General features: G+C 38.8%; 1 protein-coding gene across 3 annotated transcripts in view; it reads right to left on the reverse strand.

The window, feature by feature from the left end:
* Positions 1 to 13104, reverse strand: part of PLEKHM3 (pleckstrin homology domain containing M3) — a 162700-nt gene extending 149596 nt beyond the window's left edge. For 2 of the 3 annotated variants that reach the window (XM_079130586.1, XM_079130587.1), the window contains exon 1: positions 12942 to 13104. The gene's annotated coding sequence lies outside the window, so the exon portion shown is untranslated. The remainder of the gene's footprint in view (positions 1 to 12941) is intronic. The other variant, XM_079130585.1, reaches the window with a different exon arrangement.
* Positions 13105 to 18159: the final 5055 nt, after the last annotated feature.

Raw genomic sequence — 18159 nt, forward strand, 5'->3', positions numbered from 1 at the left:
AAAAACAAACAGCAAGAAAGGCTAATGAAGAAGAGGAAGAAGAGGAGAAGGAGGAAGAGGAGAAAGAAGAAGGAAAAAAGAGCAAGCAAGAAAGCTGGTCCACTGGCCAGCCCCAGGGACACCTTACTACCTGGATTAAGACCCCACTCCACTGAACTTCTTTTTCACAGCTATCTAGTTATCTCATTATTATACAGCCACTACAGTTTTTCAAAGTTCTTGATACTGTTAATGAACCCTCCTTAAAAGTTTCCTCCCAGGATTTTATGGGCACTATATTCTTAGATTCCCCTCTTATTTCTATCCCCTCAGTCTCAGTTTCCATATTCCTCTTTTCATTGCTGGTCTCCTAATCAAATGTGGGCATTGCCCGAGCTCTCCTCTCTAGCTGAAGTTACACATTCTCCTTAAGTCAATGAAACTACAAGTGCAATTTCGATAATTACTTGTATATTCATGTCATCCAAATTTCTACCGTCAGCCTCAATCTCAGACCTGGCATCCGGTCCTGTGTTCCCAATTATTTGTAGGGCATTTCTATTTGTTCTTCTTCATGGCAAAATTAAGCACAATGTGTCTAAAATCACCCTCAATTACTTATTTAGTAATTATTTGCTGAGTGACTACTATGGGCTAGGCACTGTTCCAGGCAAAAACAAAAACAAAAACAAACAAACAAAAAGTTCAATGAAACTTCCATTGATGACAGGTTCAAATCTTTAACCTGGCTTTCTAGGACATCTACAACCTTGGTTCAGCTTGCCAGTCCAACTTCGCATTTCTCTTTTCTCCAAACTAGAATAATAATGCTAATTTTTATGCTTTTCAACACTAAGCCTTTGCTGGCAGTTGTCACTGAGCTACACTGTCCCACTTCCATCTACTGAAATTCTATCTACTCTTCAAGGCCCAGCTCAAACACCACCTCTTCTGCAAACTCTATCTTTTTTTTTTTTTTACTCCTGATTCTAAAATGGTCTCTTCTTTCTTTAAACTGCCACAGACTGTATTTGGTACCTCCTCCACAACATATATTACATGCCACATCCTCTTTCAGAGATAATGATGATGATAATTATAATTTATCAAAATCCTATTTTGTTCCAGGTATGACATGGTACTTTATATCTCTTAAGAGTCACAGTGTGTAATTGTGAGCACTATGATTCCCATTTTACAAAAGAGGAAACCAAGACTTAACGGAGGTGACCATGACTAAGGTCGCACACTTAACCTCTGCATTTACAGCAATTTGAGAGCAGCAATTCGGCCCTATTCTATTTGTATAACCTTGCTGGACCTAAAACTGTGGCTAGTACATAATGGATACTCAGTAAATATTTGTTGAATGAATAATTGAATAAAGTCCATAAAGAACAAAATTTTCAGAGCACTGACATCTGTAAAGATATATAAAGATATGTAAAACTATTTTTCTGGCAAAGTATATTTGAATTCTTTACAAGTTCGCTTTAAGTAAAATTTGACGTACTTTCTAAAACATTATGTTGATTCAAGCTTTAATTTTTTTCTTAGTAGAAAAAGCTTCCTAGCATTTAAACCAGGATTTTAAAATAACATGACAAAAGTCAGTGGCAAAGACCACACTTAGACCTTTCACAGAAACAAAAGCATCTATTACAGAACTTAGAAATTAATTTGCGACCCACTACAATATCAAGCAACTTGATGGGTCTAATTTGCCAGTGACATAGAGCTGCAGCTCTTTTGACCCCAGTAATGATGCATTCCCTTTGAATTAACTTTGATCAATTTGAAGCCTTTTTTAGTACATCTCAGCACACATTCATTGTTTTCCACCTGCAAATTCATTGAGATACTCGGTGCCCTGAGATGTTTTCACAGTAACCACGCTAACTATAAGCATGGTTTTTCAAATTTCAGGCTTCTTTGCTACCAAAAGCATCAATGTTATTATACCCCTATGTCGACCACTGGATTGGAAAGCCGAGGCTTCTGGTTGGGAAGCCCATTTCCATAAAACCACTAGTGCTCCAATGTGTCCTGCTCTTAGAAACAAAACACACAGAAGCAAATTTCAGTTATGTAAGTGTCTAAAAATGCAGACTTGATGCTTTCCATCTCCCTCTGCCTCCATGGAAGGGAATGGTGAGTTAAAAGCAAACAAAGGAACCACTCTAATTACCTTCAACCTAATACCAGGGTGAACGAGGCAAAAACTCCATCGTAAAACCACGTTTCTTGAGTTGGCCTCTGACTGCAAAAAGAATAACTGGCTAGGTGTACCTACACCACAGGAGCCAAGCTAGCTGGCACAGGCTGAATGTGTGACAGACACAACCGAGAACATAACAAGGAGGTACAGTGAGACTCAAAGATGTGAGATCCCCTACAAGAGCTAGGGAAATAGCTTCAGATTTAAAGATATTGATCAGCCATGTAACTATTTAGAATCTTCTACTTGAACCAGAAAAGTGGGGCTCTGTTTCCAAAACCAATACAGGATTGAGTTTCATTCACTTTTCTCATATAACTCCTCAAATTAAGTTAACATGTGGGAAAATCACTTGGTTTTACTGAGAATACTCATTTTTCACAGGCATGCTTTAGAGTATGGTTTGTAAAGTGCTTGATAAGTTTCTTAATAAATACTTGTAGTAATCTCAAAAGAGAGAGGTAGGTAAAGAACTATTTCAAAGATGATGAAAGAGACCAAGATGACTCATCTATTGTCAGTGAAGGCCCTTGGGGAAGAAAAAGAAGTTCCTGAAATCCCTGTCTAATTACTGAGTCCTGTGGGCCACCCAAGTTCAATTACCTTTTAAATCACCTTAAATCTCATAGGCGCCCTGGTGGTAGAAGGTCCATAAACAAGAAGTAACTAAGTCGAACCCAACACATGAGCCACCCAGGCTAAGTACTGAGTTTGTTCAGTGGAACAAAGTTGTGGCAAGGGGCAGAACAAACTTTCTAACTCCAGGAGGGGGTTCATGTCCCAGCACTGTCTTCTAAACTGAATGACATCCAGCAAGTCAGGCCAACTCAGAGCCTGCTGGCCCTCCTCTGTAAATGAAAATCCTACCAACACCTGCCCCTGTCTTCCTTAGAGAGTTAAGAAGCACAAATGCAGGTCATGCATGTGGAAGTCCTTTGCAAAATCTAAAACAATTATTATTTCTGTTAGAAGTGAGCTGATTCCTAACTACACAACCATTCTTACTCAACAAGTATTTACAAAGGATGGATCAGGTACCCAAACATTACTTAAATACTAGGGACACAAAACACAGCTCCTGCCCTTGAAGTAATTAATAGCTAGTGGGGAACAGAGAAAAACAAATATAAAAAGTGCCTTAACAAAAGTATACAAAAGGTGTTATGGGAAGACAATTAAGGAATCACTACTAATCAAAGGAAAAGAAAGAGTTTTAAGTAACAAAATACAATTAAGTGACAATGATAGTACACCGAGATAATTTGAGAAAAAAACAAAGACCAAGGAAACATTCAAACAAAACCAATTATACCTGATCTAGAAATGATGCTGCTTCAGACATGAAGCTGTCAGCCTATAGTAACAGCTTCAAAGATCTCATCAAAGATTGAGCTCTACATGAGCAAACACACAGAAGGCAAGAATGTAAAGACCTTCTTCACATACTGCTCAAGTCTTTTTGACCCAAAAAAACATTCCTGTCCAATAGGAGGCCTTTGCTGGGTGGCCAGGATGTCATGGGAAATGAATAATTAACTTTCTATTGACTTTAATGCCTTAAGTCCCTGCAGCTGATTAACAGGAGGTAGAATACTTACAATTTTAACTTTCAAAATAACCATCAGCCTATGGGTTAGCACAAATTCACAAGGTCACTTCCTGTAGAAACTTATATAAATGCATGTGAGAATTAACTGATCCTTTTTTCTTTTCTCTGTTGCACTTGAACCTGCTAAAAAGTAACATTGGATCTTTGTCAAATGGCAGCCCAAGAGTACAAGACCAATGATCAGGTCTAAAAGGTGACTCACTTCTCATTTGAAACAACAGGCAAACTCTGTCAGTCATGGTGATAGCCTGTATCCATCACCCCTGCCTTCCTTTTGGACTTAATCTGTGACAATGACCTTAGCAACTAATCAGCCTATGAACAGTTTAATCAGGAAGCAAGCAAGGCCAGCAAGTTCAGACAAAACACTGTCTTTGACCCTAAAAGATAAGCCAAAATAACAGAATGAGCCTTTCTTATTTAACTATGTACAACATGAAGGTCAGAAAAATCTCTGCCCATCATATAGGACAGAGGGAAAGTTTTTAAAATATGAAAGATAAGAATAGTAGGACCTACATTTTTACCCCCAAATATGGGCTTAAATTTCTTCTATCATGGACCATTACCACTAGTATAAAATGAATTTTTACAAAACAATTCTGCAATGTGTGAATATTCTGCAGTTGAACTCTAGGGCTCTTATCTACACTTCCTTGATTGCTTTGCCCTGACATTATGATGATAAGCATATAAACAGTTGCCCATGATTAGGAACTACTAACTAGTACTGTACTAAACTAATGTCCTGCAGAGGTTCCCTTTGATATGGATGGTCACATGTTAAAGGTGGAATGATTTCTTAATAAAACGGTTAAAAACAAAATCAAGCTAATCCTTATAGGTCCTAAGCCAAGACCAAAATTAAATAATAATTAAATAATAGTTATTTAGTATTTATTAAAGGACAGATATTATATAAAGCCCTTTACCTACAGGATGTTGTTACATCCTCACTTCACAACAACACTATTTAGAGAGCTGTTATTATTATTACCACTTCACAGACAAGGAGACTGAGATGTAAAGAGATGAAGTAACTTATCTAAGGAGCAAGGTTTCTAATCCCTCTGCCTAAAATACACACACAGTTCTATATGACAATTTAAAGAAAATTAATTATCCTGAAATAATATGCTAACATTTTACACACACAGTGCTTCAAATCTCAGGGCTAAACACCAATTTAACATTTATTTTTAAATGTCTCTATTTGTTAATCCTATGATCTAGGAGTTCATTAATAAATATCATCTTTACTTCCAGGGAAACAGTTGATATTTAACTGTTGGAAAAAAAAAAAAAAAAAACACTTCTATAATACTTCTGTGTCTTTGTAAGTTCTCTAAGGGAATGTAGATGAGAAGTCCCTGAACAGAATTAAAAAGCCATTCTCTAACTACATAACTAAACTCAATTCTCTTTTGACCTTGGACACATTACTTGGAATGTTTGCAAGGGTATAATAACCGTGACTTCATTTAGGCCAAACAAGAGCTTTTGCAAATGTTTACATAGTCCTAATTGCCCGAACTTTTTACGAATGTTTCCCTAAGACATCATTTTTCATTTAGCCAATAAATAGAAACACTTGTAAAAATGTTTGCTTAAAAGAACTTGCAAACAAATGTTTCTGTCAAAAGAATTAAAGAGAAATATTTTCAAATTGGATGTTACTATAGATAATTCAAACTTTTTTTTTTTTTTTTGCGGTGCTGGGGATTGAACTCAGGGCCTTATGCTTGCAAGGCAAGCACTCTACCAACTGAGCTATCTCCCCAGCCCCTAATTCAAACATTTTTAACTCTTAAGACATATTCAAATAAATTGCCTCCTTCTAAAGGCAACTTGACTTTAAGGGATGACAAATATCAATACATATGGGATTCAAACAAAATTTAAAAATTGGCCCTCAATCTTCAGTCTTGTTTCAAGTCTACTAAAAGACCATGTGCCAGGCTTCATATTGCCACACTACAATGAAAATACAGACATCATAAATAACCTTTTGATGAAAGACAACTACTTTTGGACCACAAGATCTGGAATTAGAAGACCTGAGTCTCAATCTTCTATGCACCACTACCAGAAGTATGATTCTGTGAAAGCCAATGTAACCTGGATTTCACTTACTTTGCAATGTAGAATAAAGATCCTTCCTCACTTTCAAAGGTGGTTTTGGAGCACATGTCAAATAACATAAAGTAGTGCTTGATGAACTCCAAATCAGGACACAGGATGACCACAAGGGTCTTTCTGGTACCAAGGAAAAGGTCACCACATTCTCTCTGATCTTCTCCCATTTTAAACCAACACAAAGTCACAGAGTAGTGACAGCAATCAGTTTTGGAAGTTCCAAGAGCTCCTACTCAAGGGTGCCTCCTGCATTGTCCAAGCCAACAGGAGTTGCTCTGCCTCCACTTTTCTGGTGGTCTTAGAATGGAGGGGTTCAGTGGTACAAGCATTGTATGAGTTAAAAGGAACAGATCTTCTCAAAGAACAACGAAAAATAAAACCCCCTCTTGCTTCCCAAGCTCTTCCACACTGAGGATACATTACCCCTCCTCTCTTTTTTGTCTATGTTTCTGAAAGAAACTCATTCTTTTTCCTTGCAGACTCTATTTCTCACCCCTGAAGCAGTCTGGTTCTGCCCCAGCTGAAACTTCATGGGCAAAGGTCAGCAATATATCCTATGTTGCTAAATCCAGGAGACTTCTCTCCCTATGCATCTCACTAACCACTGGGCATGTGACCTAAAAGCATCCATTCTATTGCTCTCACACCCCCACAGATACAGCCTGCTCTGGTATTCCTCCATCTCGAGCTTCTCCTCTTACTCCCCTCTATGCCCATGTCATAAATGTTAGTATTCTTGTTATCACTATAATCCTCTTATCTAGTTCCTCTTCTGCTTTCCCCAAGTAATCTCTATTTTTGTGGCTTCAGCTCCAGTCCATTTCCAATACACACAGCAGATGAGGAACAGATCACTCTCCTGAGCTCTAGACCCACATAGGGAAATGCCTTTTGTATGTCCCTTAATTCTTGATATGCACCAAACCAAACTCCTCATCTGCCCTTCAAACCTGTCCCTTGTCCCAGAATTTTCTAGAGTGAAGGATATCACTATCTGCCCTAGAAATATGAACATCAATCAGTCTTGGCCCTTGTGGCTCCCTCACCTACAATTGCTCCAACTCAGCAACTCGTGTGAAGCCTACCTCTACAATACCTGCCAGATCTATCCATTTTCCCCACCCCTGCAGTCATCACCATCCAGCAGTCTTCCCTTCAGTCTTAATCTTCCTCTTACTCACTTGCCACACTGCAACCACAGTGGGTTTTCTACAAAGGCTTCTGGGTAAACCATACACTTCTTAACATGACCTGCAAAAGCTCATGGCCACTCACCTCCCTGGGCTTACCTCTTGACTCTCCCTCTCTCGTTGCAACACTACTTTGTCTCCAGTCATAAAGAATTTAGAACGTAGAATTTTCTACATGCTTTCTTAACCATCCTGTTTCGTCTGCCTGGAATGCTTTTTCCCACCACCATCATCTCATCCCTTTACCACTACTGTTCCCTCCCTAAGCATACCTCTTCCCACCCTCACCTGCAAACTGACTAGTTTTAATTCAGCCTTCAGGTCTTTTCTGAGGAATCATGTCTCTGACCCCTGAGGTTCATTTTGAACAGGAAACCTATGCTCTTCCATAGCACCCTGACTTCCTCCATTAGAATGCTTCTTATGTTATTAAAAAAAACAGTCTGTTTCCTCCACTACACTATAAGCTTCATGAATGCAAGGACTGTGCCTATCATGTTCAAGGTTGTATTCCCAGCTCTAAGTACAGTGCCATGACACTGGGCAAATGCTCAATCCTCATTTCTGGAATCAGTGAATAAACAGATCCCTGAAGGTAGAAGAGAAATGTTCTGGAAAACACATGGGAAGAGATCATTTAGCTAATTTCCTATCCATGAAAACTGCTGATTACATTTCTGGTGTTTTCTAACCTATAATACATGTTCCCCATTCCATAACTGAAGATTGACATTTAAAATCACATCTACAGACCAGAAAGTGAAGTGAATAATTAACAATTTTCCAATTAGATAAACGTCTGAAAGTGAACTGGATAATGCTGAACAACATAGCTTTTACTCTTAGTTGGCTACACTAATCAAGATAATTGGATAAATAAATCTCTACCATACTCATAAATGTGACATATAATTAGGGAATATGATTTGAAACATGTAACTCCAATTAACAATTAATCAGAGTATGAAAAACAAACAAAATGTTAATGAAAACAGCATGTGTGACATCTCAATGCAAAGGCCTCTATATTTTGATTTTGGATTTTGCTCATAACTCATACTGCCATCAAGATTAATTACACTATTCAGCCAAATAAAGCTTTCACTTTGTTGTCAGCTGGAAGGTAAATTATGTGGGCTTTTCAGTGTTTATTATGATCCAAAGTAGCCAATGAAATAAGAGCAAACTGTGTGGACTTTATTACTGATGGTCACTTTATCACACTCATTATGGAGTTCGTGAAATCATTTGGCTTGCTCCAGAAGCTAGAAAATAGCTCAAACCTTTATGAATCAAATCCCAAATCTGCTCTAAAAGGAAAAGGAAACAAACAAAGAAGCAGTTCCTTCGTTACCTTCTCTTTTAAAGGGCTAACATTCCCCATGAAGCACATCAGCATCTGGCTAGCAGCCCATGGGTCAGAAGATACTTTCTCTACTTCTCTAGGGGTATAGAGGTGGAGAACTCTAAAAACTCTGCTCCAATGACCTATTATTTCAGGTCTCCTGAAAGTAGAGGTCAGAGTAGTAACTATCTATCTGCCTGCTTCTTGAATATGGAAACAAATGACTTCAAGTCTTTTGAAAAGTATACAAACTGGAGTTAGAGTATGTTAAGTCTCTGATAAATATTCAAGAAATATTACCTTTGGATGTTTCTAATGCAGATGATACTAGTCTATGTCCAGCTTGGTTTCTTAGTCCTAACATGCAAAGCTCTTTCTTTTTAGCAAATAGTTACATAATTTCTCACAGTTCTTTTTTTTTTTTTTTTTTTTTTTCCCCTTATATAAGTAAACTCTGTCTATAACCTGAAGCCTAAATCTACTAATCTAGGAGGGGTAAAAAAGAACTTTTAATTCAATTCAGCTACGTGCCTTCTTTTTCTATTGCTTTTGCATGATACTAGGTGATTTTTCCACCACAAAGCTTTCAATGATTACATACGAAGAAACACTATGCAACTATATTTTCAATCTTTCCAATAATATTTATTATTTCCTGCCTCATATTACTTTCTTAAAAAGTCAACTTCTTCCACATATTTATTAATTTTATTACCTTCATAATTAGACTGTATAATGTGTTAGACTCATTGTATTTCCCACAATGTAGACAGGTTTTTAAATAGTTTATTGACTTCAGTGACTATAAAAAAGTGTTACAAGTATATTGTTCAGCATCTTGAAAACAGAAAAAGAGTAAAAGGCAAAATAAACAATGCTTATTCAACACTGCCCCATTTTGGCCTTTTCAGTCCTTCCTCTACAGAGATATTCACTCATTCATTCATTCATTCATTCATTCATTCACTTATTGCTACTGGGGATTGAACCTCGGGCCACTTTACCACTTAGCTACCATTTCCAGTCCCTTTTTATTTTGAGACAGGGTCTCACTAAGTTGCTGAATGTCTTGTTAAGTTGCTAAAGCTGACCTGGTACTTGTGATCCTCCTGCCTCAGTCTCCTGAGTCGCTGGGATTCCAGGCATGAGCCACCACATCCAGCACCTATAGAGATTCTTTTTTTAACATACTTGAGAGCATATTATAGACACGGTTCTCTATTGTATTGTTCCCCTACTCAGTAACAATTGGGTAACACCTTACTACACTGTTAAGATTCTTCATAAATACACTTTTTAATGTCTGTGTAACACTATATTTTTTATGGTACCATGATTTAACTGTTCGCCTTTATTGGACATTTATGTTACTACCAATACTTTTCTAAACAAGGCTATTCTGAACATCTTTGAACATTAACTTTTAAAATAGTCTTCATTAAATTTCCAGAAGAAGAATGCTAGAAAGTTTCAAAGTTAGGAGCATTACTGGGGCTTTTCATAACTTAGCCAATGTGCTTTTCAGGAAGATCATAATAACTGTGTGTTTCTCACAGCACATAAGAGTGTCTACTCCATTGCACCCTTACTGAAATGGAGAATTAGAACTTGTAGAAACTATATTAATTGGAGAGTTGGAAAAACGGTACCTTGCTATTGTTTCAATTTTCACTTCTTTGATTAATGGAAAGAATGTTTTATATATTTTTGGCCATTTAATATTCTTTTCTATGGCTAGTATGTTAGCCTGCTGCTACTATACTGAAAGACCTGTGATAATCAACTTACAAAGAGAAATGGTTTATTTTGGCTCACAGTTTTGGAGGTTTCAGTATATGATCAATCAGCCCCATTTTATTTGGGCCTGTGGCAAGGCAGCACATTATGATCAGAATACCTAATAGAGCAAAAATCACTTATATCATGAGCCTGGGAGCAAAAAGAACAAGGAAGTATCTGGAATCCCACAATCTCCTTTGAAGGCATGCCCCCAATAATCTAATGGCCTCCCACCTGGTCCCACCTCTAAAGGGTTCCATTACTTCCCAGTAGCACCACCGTGGGGACCAAGTCTTTAATACATGGGCCTTTGGAGAATATTCAAGATCCAAACCAGAGCAGTCTCTTCATTTCTTTTGCCATTTTTCTGTTGGAGTCAGTTTTAGCTTTCTATTGCTACGTAACAAATATCTACAAACTAAGTAGTTCAAATAACACCCACTTATTATCTCACAGTTTTGAACGTCAGAAGTTTGGATGGGTTGGGCTGGGTTCTCTGCTAAGTGTCTCTCCATAAAACAAGGTATTGGCTGTACTAATCTGGTCTCTTATCTAGAAACTCTGGTAAAGAATCCTGTTTCAAGCTCATTTGTGCTGTTGAAAGAAGTCAGTGCCTTGTGGCCTTTCTATGGTTCCCACTTCTATGCTGGTTGATAGATGGTGGCCGCCCTCAGTAATTCCAACCTTCTAACTTCCTGCAGGTGGCCTGAGTTCATTCTTAACTGTACACTTCCATCTTTAGAACAGCAACATGTTGAGCCTTCCCATTCTTCAAATCTCTCAGATTTCTCAGGCAGAGAAATCTGGGCACCTGTGATTAGATTAGGCCAACCTAGAAAATCTACTCATTTTAAATTCAACTGTGCCACATAACAAAACACAATCAAGGGAGTTATAACATATGCACAGGTTCTTAGTATTGGGGACAAAAATCTTGGTGGAGGGGCATTTTTAGAACTGTCCCTGCCCCAGAGTCTTAGGTGCTGTTTCATATCATTTGTTTATACTCCTTATGATAAATCTGAATTACATGCATCAACTAAATAAATGCATCTTCTTGATGACTACTTGGGTGAAGCTGCACTTTCACAATGGCAAAGGCAACTATGGATGGGATACTCTGTGTTGATAAAGATTTTGAGGGTCTAACTTTGTCAACATTGATATACTTGTTTTTTCACTATGGTGAAATATACAAAGCATGAAATTTACCACTTCACCATTTATAAGAATACCATTCAGTTAAGTACATTCACATTGTTGTACAGTCTCCTTAACTCTTTCCATCTTGCAAAACAGAAACTCAATACCCATTAAACAACAACTCCCCATGCCCTCCCTCCCCCAGTCCTTGGTAATCACCATTCTGCTTTTCAACCACTGGTATATATTTATTTTATATATTTACTAATAAATATATACGTGGTAATTACTATGTACTAGACAGTGTTCTAAGAACTTTAAAAAATTAACTCAATCCTCATAAAAACTCTAATGAGGTCAGTAGAGTTATTATTTCCATTTTACAGATACAAACACAGCAAAGCTAAGTAAACTGCCCAAGTTACACAACTAGGAAGTGACCAAGCAGGAATTTAAACTGAAGAAGTCTGACTCAATATAGTACTTGCTATGAGTCATGACATCATACTATTCATTATAAAAATAAACTTGACAGGCATTAATATTATTTCTTGATGCATGATTTTAAAACATGTCTCAATGTGCAACTTAACCTAATATTTGTCTCCTGAAAGTTAGAATATGTGATCAAGGTGACACATATCTACTGACATTTTAGAGATGATATGTGTAGCCTACTCTTTGTTAAGGCATTTTTTTGAAGTTAATGAGACAAACAGTACTTAGTATTTTAGGTACACCAATATAATTCACATATGATGTTTTATAATCACATACTTTAAAATACAAATCACAATACAGTGTGATTATTGAAACTTAAAAATAAGGGGAAAAATAGGTATTTCCCTCTAGTTTCTTCCAAGGAGGCAAAAAAAAAAAAAGGAAAAATACCTTCCAAATAAGTTTACAACCGCATGGTTCCGTCTCACTTTAATCTAGTAAATTCAAATTGATCTTATTTTGAGAACTACACTTAAAGACCAGTCTCAATTTGTCATCCAATTGTATTTCTCGGTAGTAATTTATTTTATTTAAGAAATGGGCCTGAGATTTCCTTATCTTGATCTTTTTAGCTTAGTAATCCTTTCACAGAAGACCAGCCCATGCTTGTCATCAGTCATGTGGTGTCATTTACTATACATTTAAAATGGGCAGAGTCGACAGAAAGAACAATCGTTAGTTCTCTGGGCGGCCCGGCTTGAGGTGGGCTAAAATTTGCTCTGCTGAGGTTTGGTTTCCATGACCCCTGGAGAGAGGGTACCAGAACCAACGCACAGATCAAGATCGCCTACATCAACTACTTTCTACTCATGTATTTACCTGATTCACCAAAAAATGAGCAACGGCGCATCATGTAATCTCCCTTCACTCATTACCCATTGCAATGGAGTGCAGCCTCCGGCACGAAATAAAAAACAGTGCGGAGCAGAAACAGCAGAATCACCGCTACCCGGGGGAGCTCCTCGGGGTTTACAATGCTGTCATCCCCAGCCCGGCCCTCCCCGCGCCCCGCAGGCAGCACCGAAGCAGGCGGATGCTCACCCGGTGGCTCGTCTTCCTTCAGCGGCGGGGCCTGCAGCCTCCTGCTGGCGGGGGCCCGGCCTCGGCAGCCCGCCCGCCGCACGGTGACAGCCGGTGCGGCCGCTGCCCGCCCCAGCCCGGCTCTGTTTACAAGCGGCGGCTCGCGGTCCCACGCCCAAATGCTTCCCCCGGAGGCCCGGTAGCCCGGCCCCGGCACACAAGGTTCCAGGCCGGGAGGACGGTGCTGCAAGCGCCCGACCGCACTCCTCAGGCCTCCTTATCTCTTTGTTTTCCAATACACAGTTTTTATTACACACATTGTAAAAACAATGGCGCGTGCCGCAGTCTCCTCACTCCCCCTCCCAACGCCAAAATGGGATGTTTGCAATTGGAAAGTGTCACTTGGAACATACCAGAACCGGGTCAGTTTTGAGCAGTTCCCCTGTCGATGAGAATTAACTCCAAGAGAGAAGTTCTTTCCCAAAGTAGGACTGTTATCATCTGGAGACTGCTTCTTGTGTCAGGTTTGGAGCTGGGATGAAAGTCAGTTTTTACTGCTCTTTCGTCTTGTTTCCAACCTGTCGAAAGTGAGTACTTTTGAGGGGAGGTCTTCAACCCCACAGAGGATTCCCAGCAAAATGGAACAAAATGGAAGGGAAAGTGTGTGTGTATGTGTGTGTGTGTGTGTGTATGTGTGTGTGTGTGTGTGTGTGTACACGGGGGTGGGATGGGGGCAGGGTGCTGCTCATAGATACCCTTCACCTACTGGCTCTAGTGACTTGACCACTTGGTAGGGATATTCAGGTCTGATTGAAACAGACCTTTCTTGCAGTTTCCTGCCTTATTCTCCATACGCATTTATTTACCCGTTTTATTAACTTCTCCACTCCACCCCAGTCTCGCCTATAAATTCCCTGAAGGCAGGAATGGTTTGGTTTCATTCACCACCACATACTAGGAACCTAACACAGGTCCCATGTATACATGTTTAAATGAATGAGTGAATCAATAAAGGATGCAAAAAGAAATCGTCAGAGGAAGCAACATCATAGAAATTTAAAATTCTGATTCCAACCTCTCCTCCCAAAGATTGATAAGCAAATCTTTAACTGCTGAGTTTTTTAAATATCTCCTTAGTTGATGTTCAGGATTTAAATAAGCTCTTTATAAAACCTTGCAATTTGAGGTACATTTTGTTGTTAGAACTTGTAGTGTTTTCTTTTGCTTTCAGGAATTTGTACATGTGGTTCCCTCTGATGAGCTCCCCCAACCCACTAGCCTGGCTGACTTCTCTTTGCTCTTTAAGAAGAATAAAATATTACACCTTTCCTGGAAATCTTCCCTGAGGTGGAACTTGCTACTTTTATGCACTTCTAGAGGAAATCACATGTTCCTCTGTAAATACACTCATCACACTGTGCTGTAATCATCTCTACACTCATCAACCTTTGGGTTAGAAGAGTGATTCTCAAAATTTAGTGTGTAACAAAATTTTCTAGGATGGTGCTTCTCAGACTTTAATGTGTGGGGAGCCTCTTAAAATGCATGTTCTGATTCAGTAGGTCTGAGTTGGGATCTCAGCACCTCTAGTGAACTTCTAGGTGATGCCACATTTTGAGTGTCAAAGTTCCTGGGTCACACACCTGCAGATCATTATTTAAAAGGTCTACCTACAATGTGATCCTGAATTACATGATTTTTAACAAGTACCAAGTACTCATAATGTAGTGATGCGTGGACCACACTTTGAGAAAAACTACATGGTCAGAGTATGGGCCTGTGTACCATGCATTAAAGCACAAGATCTGGCAAGTAAAATGCATTTAAAAAGCCATGTTTGCAAAATGACTGACTTTACTTACTACCGCTAAGGTAGATCTTCAGCATCCGAGTTAAGGGGGTGATCCCAGGAAAAAAGATGAAAGGTTCAGGACCAAGAATTATCTCACTGGGCCGTTGCTGATGGGTAGGTCTATTTGTCAGCTGGGGAGATTTTGCATTCTGTATTTAAAATAGGTAAATTCTTGTCTTTACTCAAAAGGCTGTCTGCTCACAGCAGGTCCACCATATTTTCTTAAGATTATTTTTAAGATCAATTTTAGATTCATGGTGAAACTGAGCAGAAAGTACCAAATTCCCATATACCCTTGCCACCACATTCACACAACCTCCCAGATCATCAACTTCTGTACCACAGTGGTACATTTGTTATAATCTATGAACTTACACAAACTCGTCATTATCATCTAAAGTCTATAGTTTACATCAGGGACACGATCTTCTTAAAATTCAGAATACTTTCAACATAGAATGGAAAGAAACTCAAAAGATGATCTACTCCAACCATGATCAGTGGCCACTTTCTTACTCCTAAACATTTAATGCCCTTATTATTTGCCAGAAGGAGTTTAGACTCCATAGCCTAAGGCTCCATATTTGAGGCTCTCTACCTTACTGGCATCTTACATATTGGGGATTTTGTTTTTCTCTTCTCAACGCTCCTACTTTCTTTGGAAAACTGCTTCTACCTCTAAATTACAGGATACACATGTCATCAATGCTAGGCACATTCTACTACCTATGATACCCAGTCTCCATGTTTGCTTCAAGAATAGGCATGTCGGGGGTGCTGGGATTGTGGCTCAGTTGTAGAGTACTTGCCTAGCATGTGTGAGTCACTGGGTTCGATTCTTAGTACAGCATACAAATAAATAAATGTTCATCAACAACTAATAAAGATACTTTAAAAAAGAAAAGAATAGACATGTGGTACTGGGGCTATAGCTCAGTGGTAAAACGCTTGCCTAGCACATGTGAGGCATTGGGTTCAATCCTCAGCACCACATAGAACTAAATAAATAAAATAAAGATATTGTGTCCACCCACAACTAAAAATTTTTTTTTAAAAAAGACATGTGACCCAGCCAATCAGTCATATCCTGGAATTTTTCTATTCGAAGTTATGGAAAGTGATTTGCGTATTGGGTCATAGGACTGGAAGGACATACATTGGAGGCATCCAATGGCCACATCCTAAAACATCTCCAATGCTTTCTAGAGAAGAAGGGTGGGAAATAGCAGAATGAGAGCAGAGAGAAGCACCAGAGGATGGATGGAAAATTTGTATGATTTGTATGAGAGAAGTGGGAAGGTGAAGGAAAGATGGTGTAAGAGCTAATATCCTTATTTGAATTTCATGATCTCCTTAGGCCTGAAGCTAACTCCACCTCCTAGACCTCACAGTTACATCATCAGTTAAGTTTGCATTTGCTCAAGGTTATTTGAATTGGTTTCTGTCATTTACAGCTAGAAGTGTCTTGGTTGACACTCCACCTTTCCTGACATGCCTTCCACATACTCCCTTCTTCCCACTCTGTACTCCAGACACACTTTTTTTTTTTTTTAACCACTCCTGGACACACTTCATTTCCTATTATCCTGCTTCAGATTCCCCTAGTTATTTGTTTCAGATTTATTGAGGTGTAATTGACAAAGAGTTTCTTCCATTATACCCTCTTCTGTTATCACCTAAAAGGCAGAGATGTTGTCATATTTATATTTTCATTTACACAACACTTATCATAGTACCCAGCAAATGATTTCAATAAATATTTGATAAAATGAAATACAAAATGACAGGTGAGGAGATGACATTATTCTATTCCTTTGTTAGATTGTTTTTTTTTCCTTTTAGCTTTCATTTCTAAAGTAATGATCAAGCCAGAATTCAATAAAGCAATGCTGTCTTTCAAGAAATTAAAATAAGTGGAGCACAGTGGTACTCGACTGTAATCCAAGCAACTTGGGAGACTGAGAAGGAGGGTCACAAGTTCAAGGCCAACAACCTAAGTAATTTAGAAAGGCCCTGTCTCAAAATAAAAAATAAAAAGGGACTGGGGATGTAGCTCTTGGTCTAATGTCCCTGGGTTAGATCCCCAGTACCAAAACAAACAAACAAAATATACCTCATCCATCCTCCAAAATATGCCCAAATAAAGACAATTAGGATATTCATTAAAAGCAATATAACAATTAATTTCTATCCTTAGATAAATCAAAAGTATTTGAGATGAAAAGTTTAAAGTCACAGATAGACTTATTCACGGAAAATATTAATGAGCCTGCCATTCAGCTGACAGGCACCAGCAAGTCCACGCCCATTATTAAAGTATTCAAACAGTTCCCTGCAGGTTGGTAACTAGATTCTGACCCTAAGTTTTCTAAGTGTCTAAGATTTCTTTCCAAGGAAACTTCCATATCCAACACCCAAAGATTAATTCCTAACCTTCTTTGGCTGGGCTGGTGGAACTCTCCAAGAGGGAGCTCTTGTACCGCAGCCAGGATTCTTTCTGATTAGTTGATGACCCAGGTCATACATTTTTCATAATCTTTGGATGATCACTCTTACAAATAGATTAACAAAAAACAGTAAAAAGTTTTCAGCAAAGCTAAATATTCCATGAGTCCCCCTACCATATTCTACAGAAATTTATTGTCTTCATGGTTCACAGTGGCTTGTATAATGGTTACTACTAACCAGGGAACTCCATTAAGAACTTACTGGTTGAGAGAATCATCCAGAAACTTAAAACCCTATAAAAGAAAAACTGTCTTAATCCTGATGTGGAATAGAATCTTTTTGTATGATATATTCTTTACTTCCTTCTGGAAAAAGTCCAGCATTCCTGATAAAATGCCTAGGTAACCTGCAAAGTTTAAACATTAAGAGCATTGGGAGTTGTTTTGGCAGGTTGGGTTCTGCAGAAAGCAGGCTTTGATAGAGAGTTTGGCACTCAGGGAGTGCCCTTGTGCAAGGGAGGGAAGGGGAGTCAAATTAGGAGAAGAGACATAGCCACGAGGCCCCAAAACAGCCTCAGCCAACCCCACAAAGACCTCAGAGGTAGAGTGACCCTTCAGAGCTGCAGAGTAATCCTGGAGTGAGCCTAGATCAGTGGTGTGCTGATAAACCAACTCTGAAAAAGCAAAAGCCTCTATTTATTAGTGTTTACCAATTTCCATGATGTAAATACCCCTACAATACCTAATTTCAGGATCTAGATATAGCATCACAGATCACAGTGTTGGAGATGTGTATAGTCAGGACTTGAAAGCAGGGAGAAGCTGGCTCCAGCATGCAATTGCCCCCAGAAGGTCAGAATTTTATGCCCTGCATCCCTCAGTGATTGGATGTATGTGGCGGGCGAGACCCGGGGCCCAGGGTTACGCCACGTGCATCTAA

This window comes from Sciurus vulgaris (assembly GCF_902686455.1).
Source record: "Sciurus vulgaris genome assembly, chromosome: 3".
Taxonomy (NCBI): domain Eukaryota; kingdom Metazoa; phylum Chordata; class Mammalia; order Rodentia; family Sciuridae; genus Sciurus; species Sciurus vulgaris.